Genomic DNA, 14,020 nt, shown 5'->3' with positions numbered 1-14,020 from the left:
AAATAACTTATTTTAAGAACCATAATTTCATTCTAAAACACGCCTAATCTAACATGTCTAAAGCAAATTTAGTAAGCGATTGAGTTGCTGATGAAAGATCCCGCAGTTGTTTTTTGTTGACCTGGGATGATATTTTGCTAATGGCCGAAAGAAAAAAAGAAGAATCATGTGCTTTTGAACCGTGGAAATGTTAAGAACAAATCCAAAGACATCTTTACAGCCTACGCCCCAAATATGCCCTGAAAAACAAATCACATCAATCTGACATCCTCGTACTGTTAAATCCATTAAAAATTCAAGCTCATTATTTAATTGTTAATTTATCTCCATAGATCAGTATAATATATGAATTGTTTCGTTAATATAAATTTAAGTGATTGCGCCTATTATACAGGCCATTTGTGTAGTAAATTAATTAAAGAGCTGGATCAAGTGCCCTTTTACAGAAAATCACTTCAGGGTGTGCAATGAGGTATTATAGTTGATGCCCTTGCAACTTAAGCAAACACAGTATTTAAAGAGAGACCCTAGTATTAAAAATTTTATTTTAAAATAAAAATAACTTTTTAAACTGGATTAAGAACTTATAAGCGGTTTAGAAAACTCATCACTTTGTAAACTGATTGCACCATCAATGTTTGAAAAAAATTATTTTTCAGACCTGTTCTTAGAGACAGGTAGAAATCATCTAGAAGAAAAGGAGAACAAGAAAAAATTGAGTTTCTAAACCTGTTGTCACTAGCAACTAGCGTAAGTCTTGTGTGTGTGTGTGTCACTGATCACACTTTTTAAATTGTATCTTCCACACTTGTTTTACACTTATGTCAAATGTTTACCTTTATTCGAATTAGGTAATACTCCGTATGATCCTTATTACTACCTCCGCTACTTAAGAATAATTAACTAATTTAAGAAGATTAAAAAAGTTACTAAATTATTACCTTTGGTCCTTAATATAAGAACTGGTTCGACTTTCAATTTGGTCCTAATATAAGACCCCAATATACTATATCTCTCGTATTTATCTATTTTTTTAGACGATCCTGATAATAGTTGCACATGTTAAAGAGTCTATCAAATGATAGTTTTAGCTAATGCATATGATTAACAATGATATTTTAGAAAACATAACACCTATTTATTATAAATAACTAACTTAACAAACTTTCTTAATATGCTCAAATTAGCCAAATAGCTCTCATATTAAAAACTAGAAGTAGTACTTAATTATAGCATATATTACATGATTTCTCTTAAAATACTTACGTGAATCATTAAATCATATAGCAATTTATAAGTGAGGCAATTAGTTTGGATAAAAACAAAAACTATAAATACTTTAAAGTAATTTGATACCTTTCTTGATCTCCCCAAATTAGTCAATTATGTCTTATATTAAGAACCAAAAGTAGTATGTGCTTCAATAACCGATTTGCGTATAATGATAGTTAAAAGCGATAAATAAGTAAGAAATACCTTTTCATTTTCAAATACTTCCTTATAATAAATAAGAAAAAAAATGAAAGTGTGGAATAATGTAACAAGAAAAAGTGTGACAAAAGAGAGAGAATAATAATTAAGGGCGTAACAAAAAAAAAAGCACGTTAAATGTTGAGACAAATATAAATTGAGCCTTATAAAATAGATTATGTCCCTTTTCAAATTTAAAGCTTATAAATAGAACTAGATGGAACATATATACTCAGTAGTTTTTAACATGGTTTACTTAGAGTCTAATTGGTAGTAATAAATTAAATGTTTTTTGGATCACCTGCAACCCTATCTCAACGGGAACCCCAGTGCATGTGAAAGGAATAAGAAATTATATGTAGCAGTTAAGATAGTCTGCTTTTTTTCCAATTAAATTAATTCAATTAAGTAATTGAAAATAGGCAAGTTGGCCAAGAAGTTACAAAAGAGTAATTATAAAGAAAGTGTCGTTTTCCATTGTTGGAATAATAAGATAATGTTAAGATAAATAGGGCTACACTTTGATCCCTATGATCGATGCATTCCATCAATATATACTACCTCTGGTCCTTAATATAAAAACTTATTTGGCTTTTATTTTGATTCTAAATATAAGACCCCAATCTATTTTGTCTCTTATTTTTATTCATTTTTCTAATATAATTCTTGTTATAATGATAGTTCTAACCAATATACTTGATTAGTAAGGACATTTTAGGAAAGACAATATTTATTAATTATAAATAAATAACATAATTAATTTTCTTAATCTACTTAAATTAGTGAACTAGTTCTTATATTAAGAATCGGAGGTAGTATTTGCTTCATGACTGACACTTGGCTAAAGTTGGTTCCTAACATTATAAATAAAATGTTAAATGTCTGTTTTCTCTGTTCTTTTGATTAAAATAATTTAGAGTTTTGATTATTTAAGGAAATAAATCTTCGTCAAGATATGTACGAGGACAAGGTCACGTGGAGCGGACCATTTGCAGCCAATAAAATCCAAAAAAAGACTGATATATTAAATTCAAATATATAAATTGAACGTTAATTGGCTAAGCACTTACCAACAACGAAACGGTACGGTCAGTTATCAGAATTAATTTTTTTTTGTTTCTTTTTGGGAAAATGACAGATAAAGAAGCTTCAAAATGTGAAATGTCAATTTGGGAAGCCTAGGAAATATAATTATAAATAGGGAAGTCCTTTCCAAATTGGAATTTTGAAATTTAGTAAAATGACAAAAATACCCTTTATCCTTTTTTAAAAAAAAAAAACCAGCCCCTCACCAGTGGCTGGCGACCACCGCCAGCGACTGGCCTCTAGCGGCCGCCGACCGCCTCTGGCCACTGGCGCCGGCCACTGGTGTGGGGGCTGCCGGTGAAGGATTTTTGTGACAAGATTTTTTTTTTTGGAATGGGATAATATGAGTTCAAAGTGGCGAAGGTGGGATTTGATCCCACAACCCTTTGGCCACTTGAACCAACAAAAGAGAAAATGGCCATTGGGCTATCAAAGATTTCTTAACCTTATAATGCAAACAAAACTATAAGTTAACTCTTTTGCTATGACTCCAGCTCGTGACAACAATTTATCTGAAGATGACAAGTCTTAATTGAGAAATAACAAGTCTAAATTTGATATTAACAAAGCAACTTTTCCTTATACATAACAAGAAATAGCATGTACGTTAATTAAAAATGACCATAATTTATTTGAAAATAACACGTCTTTACTGGAAAATGATAAGTCTAAACTTGATATCAATAATTTCAAATAAATTATGGTCATTTTTAATTAACATACATGTTATTTCTTGTCATATATAAGGAAAAGTTGCCTTGTTAATATCAAGTTTAGACTTGTCATTTTCCAGTAAATACTTGTTATTTTCAAATAAATTATGGTCATTTTTAATTAACGTATATGCTATTTCTTGTTATGTATAAGGAAAAATTACTTTGTTCATATCAAGTTTAGACTTGTCATTTTCCAGTAAAGATGTGTCATTTTTAAATAAATTATGATCATTTTTAATTAATGCACATACTGCTATTTGTTATGTATAAGGAAAAGTTGCTTTGTTAATATCAAATTTAGACTTGTTATTTCTCAATTAAGACTTGTCATCCTCAGATAAATTGTTGTCACGAGTTGGAATCACAGTAAAAGAGTTAACTTATATTTTTGTTTGCATTATAAAATTAAGAATTCTTTGATGGCCCAATGGCCATCTTCCTTTTTGTCGGCCCAAGTGGCCAAGGGGTTGTGGGATCAAATCCCACCCCAACCACTTTGAATCAATATTATCCCATTCTAAAAAAAAAAATTGTTACAAAAATTTTTCACCGGCAGCCACCACACTGGTGGTCGGCGCTGATGGCCAGAGGCAGTCGCCGGCCATCGGTGAGGGGCTAGGTTTTAAAAAAAAAAAAAAAAGAACAAAGAGCATTTTTGTCATTTTACTGAATTTAATTTGGGGTGTAATTACATTTCTTTAGCTTTTCAAATTAGCATTTCACATTTTCAAACTTCTTTATCTATCATTTTCCCTTTCTTTTTTACAACTTAAAGTGAAAGTGAACTTTATTGTCGGAGGCCAAAAAGAAAACAAGGGGCAGACAAAAGCGAACCATATATTGTCTGAAAGTTGCAGCCCTCATTTTTGGATGAACTTTATAGTTTTTTTTTTTGGTGTCGATTCTTATAATTTTATGAAATTTTTAATCTAGTCTCTATTTATTTTTCATCAAATCCTTACATCTTCACACTTTCACCTGATTTATAATTATATCCTTGTATTTTTTTTATTTTATTAGTCACCTGAAATTATAAAAATTTGTTCAAAATAATGTGAAATTGTAAGCACATGATGAAAAAAACTAAATATAATTAAAATTAATGTAAACCGCCTATAAAGACATGATAAAAATATATATATTCAGGGATCTAACTAAAAAATTAAGTGAAACTATTTGGGCTTACAAATTAGTTTTTCTGTTTGGGCTTAGAAATTAATTTAAAGAATCATTTACAACCACAATAACATTTCTTGCCTCATCTTGCACTTTATTTTTTTTTTTTAATGGTTCAAAATACTTACAATTTCCCTTAACTTTAGCTCTGGTGCATATAACATCCCTTGCAAGCCCTCAACTTTTATATTTTGACATTTAACACCCTACTATGAAAGTACCATTAAATCTAACGGAATGGATGGCACGTAATTTTTAATAATAAAATTATAGGTCACCTGCCACACAATTTTTGATAACTTGATGTGGCACCTATTATATTCTGATAGATTTAACGGTGATTTTAAAGATAGGATGTCAAAATATAAAAATTGAAGGTTTGCTTTTTAAAGGCGGGGGAATTATATGCACTAGAGCTAAAGTTAAGAGGGGTTATGAATAGTTTGGCATTTCTTATATGAATAAACTAGCTTCTTAAATCCATCGCTATAATATGAATATTGTATTTAATTTCTTCATCTCTATATTTGATTAGTTTTCGAATTGATCACCACGTTTTCGTTTAGGTAGTCATCCTGCTACATTTTCACGGAAGATCAGATCTTTTTATTTATGTTTTTAATTTGTAGTTTATCACTTCGATCGTTTAATTATTAGAATTTTTCAAGTCTTGAAAATTGGTGCTCTCAATTCGTTGATTTTTTTAGGGCCAGAGCTGAATAGGTATTAATTATCCGTTAGAAGTCATACTAACTAGAGATGATTGCAGGTCCTCCGCTGTTGTGTTAATGATCGTAATAAAATAAAATAGGATTAAAAAAATCTGAATCATCCAGATCTATGAAACCATATAGTAGCAAAGGACCCATGTTTGATTATTCATAATTCATATACGCATTAATGTGCTAGATTGCGTCAAGACAACTGATACATCGTGTTCATTTATTATACACTCCCAAGATTAAAACATAGGAACTAGATAATTAATTTGTACTACCTCCAGTCTTTTATATAAGATTTCGTTTGATTTTTGTTTTGGTCCTAAATATAAGACGTCAATATACTTTATCTCTTATATTTATTTATTTTTTCTCAATATAGTCTTTTTAATAATGATAGTTTTGGTTAATAAACTTGATTAATAAAGACATTTTAGGAAAAACAACACTTCTTTATTACAAATACCTAACTTAACTTATTTCCTTAATTTTCTCAAATTAGTCAACTAACTTTTACATTTAGGACCAAAGGTAGTGTGTATATATATATATATTAAGAAAATAAGTTAAATTAGTTATTTAAAAAATCAATGTGTGCTAATTTTTCTACAATATCTTCTTTTTTAATCATTTGTATTAAAAACTACCTCATTTATGGAAATCCTCCTTTAACATGCATAATCGATCAGGATAGTTTGAAGGGAAAAAATTATAAATTTAAAAACGAAGTAAATTGAGATCTTTTATTAAATTAAAGGGGGTAAGTAGGTACTAACAGTTTAAGGTTATAAGCAGAATTGAACTTGTGATCGACCATTTATCAAAGGGCTTTTATGCTACTGGGCTAGAAGAGGTTATTATAATTATTGTGTTACATTTAGAGCCAAAACAAACTCTTCAACTAGCTCGTACATGCATCAGAGATGAAGGGACGGCAGTAACAGTTTGAGCTTACAAGCAAAATTAAACTAGTAAATTTTCACTTACTGGAGAGTTTTTATGCTACTAGGTTAGAAGGCTAACTATTGAAAAAATAAATTGTAATTTTATACTTAAAATCAAAACAAACCTATATACTTGACCGATTTCAAAATAGAATTCTTTTTTCTTTTTTCTTTTTTTTTGGGCCAACAAATAGGATGAAATTCCGTATAGTTATTGTAAGTATATTCGCACTAAACATTGACTACTCTTGTATATATAACTTCGAGGAAGGCAGGCTTTTGCTAATTATACCTCGTTTCATGTAGAAGACAGCCAGTTTTGGGGTCACATTTGCATGTTTAATATTGGAACAGAAAATGCGATGACATAGGTTGTGGGAAAACCACAGAGGCTTGTCTCTTTTTTCCCCCGATCAGACAGAGGCTTGTCTTTTTATTTTATGATATACTACCTCCAGTTGTTGATATAAGATTTCATTTGATTTTTATTTTGGTCCTAAATATAAGATTTCAACCCACTTTGTCTCTTGTGCTTATTCTTTGCCAATAAGTATACTTTTCATTTTTTTACTTTAAAAATAGAAGTATTTTATTTTTTATTTTTTAACTTCACCATCGTACCAAATTGCTCATTGACTAAGAATTAAGAAAAGAAAGCACAACATGGATTCACATGCACGGCCTGCTATTTTGTTAACATGAAATGCCGCAGTACTGATCCATCGAGGCTGTATATATAGATACACACACACACACACACAATATTAAAAAAGGAGTTTTCCAGAAGAGTTGACAGTATTTAATGAATATTAATTTCTTCTTGATGCCGTTTTTTTCGTCACTTATCACTCATATCAATCGGGAGTGACCTGTGTGCTTTGGTCAGAGCTCAAGAAACTTGTCATATATGCAACTTGAGAATAAAAAAAATTGTAAAAAGAGCCGTAGTACTCAACTTCCTAAGCACTTTAATTGATATATAATTCTATATTCGATTCAGGTTTTAAATTTTTATAAGTTGATAATGAACTCTTCTAAGCTTATAAATTTGTGCGGATAGCCCTAATTATTTAGTATACCCTCCTTATTTTTGTGTGCGCATATAATCGTTAAAACTCTGAGTTATATGTAGATAATCCTCTTAAATTTGAAGTTATGTGGAGAAAAACAATCAACAAATGCCTCCTCACTTTATTTTTGAACATTTTGGAGTTCATTTTAGTTTAGCTTATTTGCTATTTCTTCTACATTGGCATTTTTCAACCCTTTTTTCCCGTATTATTGTAGTTTTATTCACATATTTGTGTATGCTTTCTTCTATTTAATTATTATTATCTTTTAAATATGCATGGTACACAGACGTATGTTTATTTCCTTATGAGTCCTAATGATTTCCATTTAGTAGCCATTAGTTTGGGCTGTGTTAATTAATAGGGAGGCAAGGATAGACCTTCAAAAAATCGGTGAACGTGCTTTTTTTTTTTTTTAATTTTTGGGCATGCAAAGGCGTACATGTACTTGAAGCCTGTCATATTAGGTCATTAAATCATCTTCACTACTACAAATTTGTTAATATTTAACGTTTAATACTTGACAATTATAAAAAATAACCATCAAATATGATAGGTGAAGATGATCAGAAGGAGTATATGATTAAAGAAGATACTTTTAAAAAAATCAATACACTGATTAATTTTTTTAATATCTCCAAATTAATTATCTAGCTTTTAAAAAATGCATGTAGTATGTTATAAACTGGGGAATTTTTTTTTGGGCTTCTGTAAATTCGAAAAATTTTAGGCTGGAGAAAATTATATGAAAGAGTCATGGGTATGTAATGACATGTATACTAAACGTGTGGGCCATCACCCACTCTTGGAAGTAAAGCTTCCATTTTTGAAAACTAATTAGTTCAATCGCCGATGAACCGAAAAGCTCTAAGTTTGACCCAAATGGCACAAAGTAGTACCCTTGCTAATTTTTTTGGTTAAATTATACTATATCTGCTCATTAATATAAGAGCTAGTAGGGAAATTAAATTTAGTCTTAAATATAATATCTTAATCAACTTTCTCTCAAAATCTATAATGTTTCATCTAAAATACCCTCTATTGATTGTAAGATTTTCTCACTAAGAAATAGTTTCAGTGCATATAATTAGAAAATATAATTTAGGAAAGTTAACATTCATTTGTTATAATTAACTAACTTAACTGATTTATTTTATCTCCCCAAATTAGTTTTCTAACTCTTAGTACTAGGTAGTTAAGATTTCTTAAAATGTTTAATTTACGTAATGCTAAGCTATCATATTTTTTTTTTATATTTTAATTAAAAACGAAAAACATTAAAATTATATCAACGTCAATGTTACTTCTTTTCAGGCGAATTTGTCAAATGCAACTTGCCTATTGACGTTTGATATAGTTTTTATGTTTTCAGCTTTGTGTGAAAATAATACATTTAAGGAATTATACCAATGATAACTTTTATAAATTTACATAATTGAGGTTTAAGAATTTAAGCAGTTGAAACTTATGATCCTGTTTGATATGAAACATTAAGAATGAAAGGTAAGATTGGACTTAGAGATGAAAAAACTCACTAAAACAGTTTTTAGTATAAAAGATTGTTCGTTACTTGGGAGCAATCCATTCCCACATACATAAATTAATTCAATTCCAAGTAATAAGCAATTCTTCGTATTAAATATTTTTTAATAGATTTTCTTATTCTCATTCTCAATTCTTAGCTCTCATTTTCATACACTTCATACCAAAGGGGACCTAGTAACAGTAATAGGAATATTCTCATGGAAGAACCATGCTTTTAGTTTTTAGATTTTAGAATAAATGATAATTTGGCCCTTTAAATTTATAAAGTTATTTTCATTTTCTTAACATTAAAAATATATTGTTAAGTTTCTTCGGCCAAAATATATTAAGTTTCTCAATGAAAATTTCTTACATGAAATTAAATTAATTTGCCTATGATAATTTCTGGACAACCTTCCATGACAACAAAAATGAATGAAAAATAATATTTCTTCTAAGTCTCATATGAAGTTGAGAAAATGACTTACTTTATGTTTCTTATATATGTTTTAATCAATATTTATATTTATGAATATTATGATTTTATCTACAAGATGTGACTGGATGCACGTGGGCACAGTTGAGAAAAAAGACCGAACAGAGAAATTTCTATGATATGATGTGTTTTAATTTTTAATTTCAAACTTTGACGTTGTCACTTTTGTCTTTTCCCAAATGAAGTTGGTTTTGAAGGTAAACATATTTCATTAAAGATTAAAAATGCCCTCCTCTATGAATTGCGCATTTTTCAAAGATTAGTTGCAATATTTGTCATTTTTAATTTTAATATTCTTATCTCTTATTTGGTCAAATTCAGATGAGAATGGTTAAAAACGGACGGCATCTAATTTTTCTTTTTGTTTTCTTTAGTCGTAATATTTATAGTGGCCCACGTGGAGCGAGCAGTTGACAGGAGAGTTATCCACACGTGTGCGCAGTATATGTGAAAGACTTAAATCAAGATACTGATAATCTCTTACAATATTGATATTTTTTATCTATAAAAATTTATCAGGTTCTTTTTACTGATAAAATTTTTAATGAGAGATTTTTTTTTCAATTTTTTATTTTTAATTTCAACCGTTTTGCTTGTTTTCTTTTTTCCCCCTCCCTTTTCCCTTTTTTTTTTTGGGAAGAATTGGGTTATGATATTATAAAATGTATTTTCAATCTTCTAATTAATCACTAACGTCGTTAACTATCACACGGTACAAAATAAGGAAGGCTTAAAAGATCTAGATTCCTGATGAAGATCAGAACGCCTCAAACAAGACTCTTAATGTTGCTTACAAGGAAGTGTTTTGTAAATTTTTCAATTAAATTATACTACTCATTATTATTATTATCTGTCCTTCTTAGCTTTAGCGCTCATATAAATTAAGATAATAGCCCCATGTACTACGCGGGTCCTATACTAGTTCATAAATAATTTAAAACATTAATTTTGGTTTAAAAAACATTAATTTTATTTTAATATCATGGAGTGTTTTTTTGGGTGCAAAACATACAACCTCAAGTTACTGTCTTATCAAGGATCATAGGACACAACTTTACAGTCTTATCTTTTGGGAGATTTGTGAAATTACTTCACAGTATCGTGGTGTGTTAGGGGCTCTGTTTGTCGTTTTTTAGAGTTGAGTTTGATGTATTTCTTTGGCTGGCTACTTTTAGATTGGTGTTTGTAATAACTTTGTTGTTTGAATGAATGAATACTTCTTCTGGTAAAAAAAAAAAAAAGTTACTGACTTGCTAGTTATAAAAGAAACGGATATTATATAAATATTGGTTGTTTTTCCTCATCTTCCTTTATTTCCCAAGTGCATCCACATCATCCTTCTCTCTTAGAGACAACTTAAATTACTCGGTTAGACTTACTTATTGCTTAGATATCCTTAATTTATTTTTGGCTTTTAATTTTTCTACACATATATATCTTCTCTATTCTAACAAAAGTTCTGCTTTTTTTCTCACAAAAAAAAAAGTTCTGCTTTTTTTTAATTATTTTACAATATATTCAAACTTAAACTAAATCTTCTTACATAAAAGGGTAATTATGTTGTAATTAAAAATAATACATTTAACTAGAAATAATTTTAATTTCCCAGTAAGATAAAAAAAACGTTAAAAAAATATTTTTTTTTTTAAAATCTTTCTTTGCCCCAATCCTCAAAGCTTGAACCAGCCAGGCCAGCCACTATTGCACAGTGGGGACAGGGATTTGGGGTCCCCAAGGAAAAATATAATTGTCACGCAAAGTTACAGTTTCTAAATATGCGGTTTATGCGCAAGAATATACTAATTGTAAATTTTTATAATTGATTAATTTTCTTTCATAGGGTAAAGATCTAGAGTCGACACTTTTACCAATATGTAAAGTGATAAAATTGTCTATACTTTTAAATGATACCTATGCATTAAAAAAAAATCACGCTTTTCTTTACTCTTTTTTCACAATAATATACAAGTAATCACTTCAATTTTACAAGCTGCAATATTTGAGATATGATACGTAATACAAATATATTACTCCTCCGGTCCTTATTATAAGACCCCATTTGACTTTTATTTAGTCCTAATTATAAGACCCCAATCCATTTTGTCTCTTATATTTATTATTTTTTTTCAAGATAATCCTTCTAATAATGATAGTTTTAGCCAATATACTTAATTAGCAAGGATATTTTAGGAATGACAACACTTATTTATTATAAATAACCAACTTAACTTACTTCCTTAATCTCCTCAAATAAGTCAATTGGGTCTTATAATTAGGACCGGAGGAGTATTTAGAACTAGAGATAAGATATAAATTTGATTATAATAACCCTCGGTAATTTTATCTCAATTATTGTTGTCCGTTTAAATGAAGGATATCAAATTGAGAAGTCGGACTTAACAAACAATAAACTATATTAGTTGAAATATACTCTACTTTTTAAGGAATAAATTAAAATATTAATATTTGATAGACTAAATAAAAAAGGTAACACTATCTGAAGGGAAAAAATCGAAATTATTTATTTAATTTGGCTTTAAAAATTAGTTCATGAAAATTGATCTGGTTTAAAAATAAACCCCCTTATGATGACCATTATTCTAACTATTATTACTTATATACAAAATTACATGTTTTTCTTTAGTTCAGACAAATTTTAGTACATGTTATATGACTTGTTTTATAAGTAAGGCTTACAACTTATGCACACCAAGTACGAAAGAGAATTTTAAAATGATATATAATCTGATCCAGAATATAAGTAATCTTCTTAAAAAATTCTTTACTCCATAATATAAGTTACTTGGCACATTAAATAATAAATGATTATTTTCCCTTTTTTCTAGATAATTATTGTTTAAATAAAAATCCTTGTATTTTCTTTTTTCTTTCAAAAGCGAATTTTTTTTTTAATTTAAGACAAATTAAATGAATTAATCACTTTTTCATAATTTCAGTGAGATAATCGAAATTAACTTATATGATAGAGAACTGAGAATATGTATGTATATATTTTCTTCCATTCACAATATAAGTCGCATTCATTAATTCATCATAATTAATAAATAATAGTTAACTCAATAAATCTGTTTTTAATTGAAATATTTTTCCAACTTTACCAACATTAAATGAGATTGTGAAGGGGAAATAAAAATACGAAAACAAGTTAACAAATAAACATGAACTGTTTTCCAAATAATTATATTTTGAATGAAGTCATTTTTCTATATATTTGGAAAAGAACGGGTCACATGTAGTTTTCATTATTATTGGAATTTGGACACAGTGCATGTGCCATCGATTAGGTGCACTGACCATTGAATTAGTTGCCTTCTTAGCTGTTTTGATTTTTGGGTCGCCCATTTAGGGCTGAGGTATTTTTATTCTTTTTTCCTATTTTGAATTTTTTTAATTATTTTTCCAGCTAAAACAACATTATTTAATTTTTTTTAAAAAAACTAAAGTTTCTCGGTTTCTTATGGCTTCACTTCATTACTTCAGGCGATAACCCAAAAAAGCACAAATCCTTGTAAAAGTTTTTTTTTTGTGGGGGGGGGGGGGGATAGGGGTGGGGATATAGAGAGAGAGAGAGAGGTGGGAACTAATGAGCATCTGACCATTGATAATTTTGGCCACTTATCAGTGAAGAGCAGGTGATCTCCGCATTAAAATATACTACCCCATCCTTTATTATAAGATTTTTTTAACTAAATTATGCAGTTTAAGAAAACAGTTAAAATTAGTTAAAAGCAATTAATATATAGTAAATACAATTTTTTTAAAATATACCCCTATATATAAATGGGTAGATGTGAGAGAGTAAGAGTGAGACAAATAAAGAAAATGTATTAAATATATTAAACTAGGGGTAAAATAGGTAATAATGCATTAAATATTTAGACAAACTCAAAAAGGATCTTATAAAAAGGGACAAACGTATTCAAAAAATTAGATATTATAATAAGAGACAGAAGGAGTATATATTTGAAAATAATAATTAGTGGACAAAAATTAAGCACTAGCAACTTAAATTGCTGCACAGCACATAATTTGCTGATCCAACTTTTTTGACTTTTCCTTTCTAACAGAAATATAAATTTCTTATTTTTTTTACAATTTAATTTAAAATGGCAATATCACTTCTTTTTAATGAAGAGACAATAATTTTTTCTTGATATAATTTAGAACATCTTAAAATTATTTTGGACTTGAGACTAATTTTTATCGAACCCGGAGTATAAAAGTTAAAGCTCTCCCAATAAATACGTTTTTCAGTATTTAAACTTATGTTTTTCTCTTTACAGAGATGAGATCATTTACTATCTCAACCAATAACTTGTTGATAAGAAGACAATATTAAACTTACTACATATCAATAAAGAGACAATCTTAAGCTCCATTTGGATTTTTTTAATAAGAAATGTTCAATAAATTTTATTTAAAAATTAGTAAAATTAGTAATTCTCATTAAATATGTTTATATTTTTTTTATGATTTTTAAGATTGTCCTACTTCAACAAAATTTATTAAAATTTTTCTACTCTTATTTCTCTTTATGTAGTTAAATTCTTAAATATAGTTAAAAAATAATAGATAATAATTTTATTTTAAAAATGTGTAAAATCTCTTATAAAATTTCAATTTATCGCAAAATTAAAAAAAAAGTTTATCTGAAGGCCAACAGTCATTCCCAATTCGCCACTTCTGACCAAATCCATCACCAAAAAGCAGCAACCATATGCTCCTCAGTTTCCATTATTCCACGTGTCACTTTCCCATTCGTAAGATGATCCAATTTATTCATTGCTTTTCGAACGCC

Source organism: Neltuma alba, unplaced genomic scaffold, assembly GCF_004799145.2.
Source record: "Neltuma alba isolate B1F8T4 unplaced genomic scaffold, ASM479914v2 tig00002907_pilon, whole genome shotgun sequence".
Taxonomy (NCBI): Eukaryota; Viridiplantae; Streptophyta; class Magnoliopsida; order Fabales; family Fabaceae; genus Neltuma; species Neltuma alba.
This window is presented reverse-complemented; position numbering follows the sequence as displayed.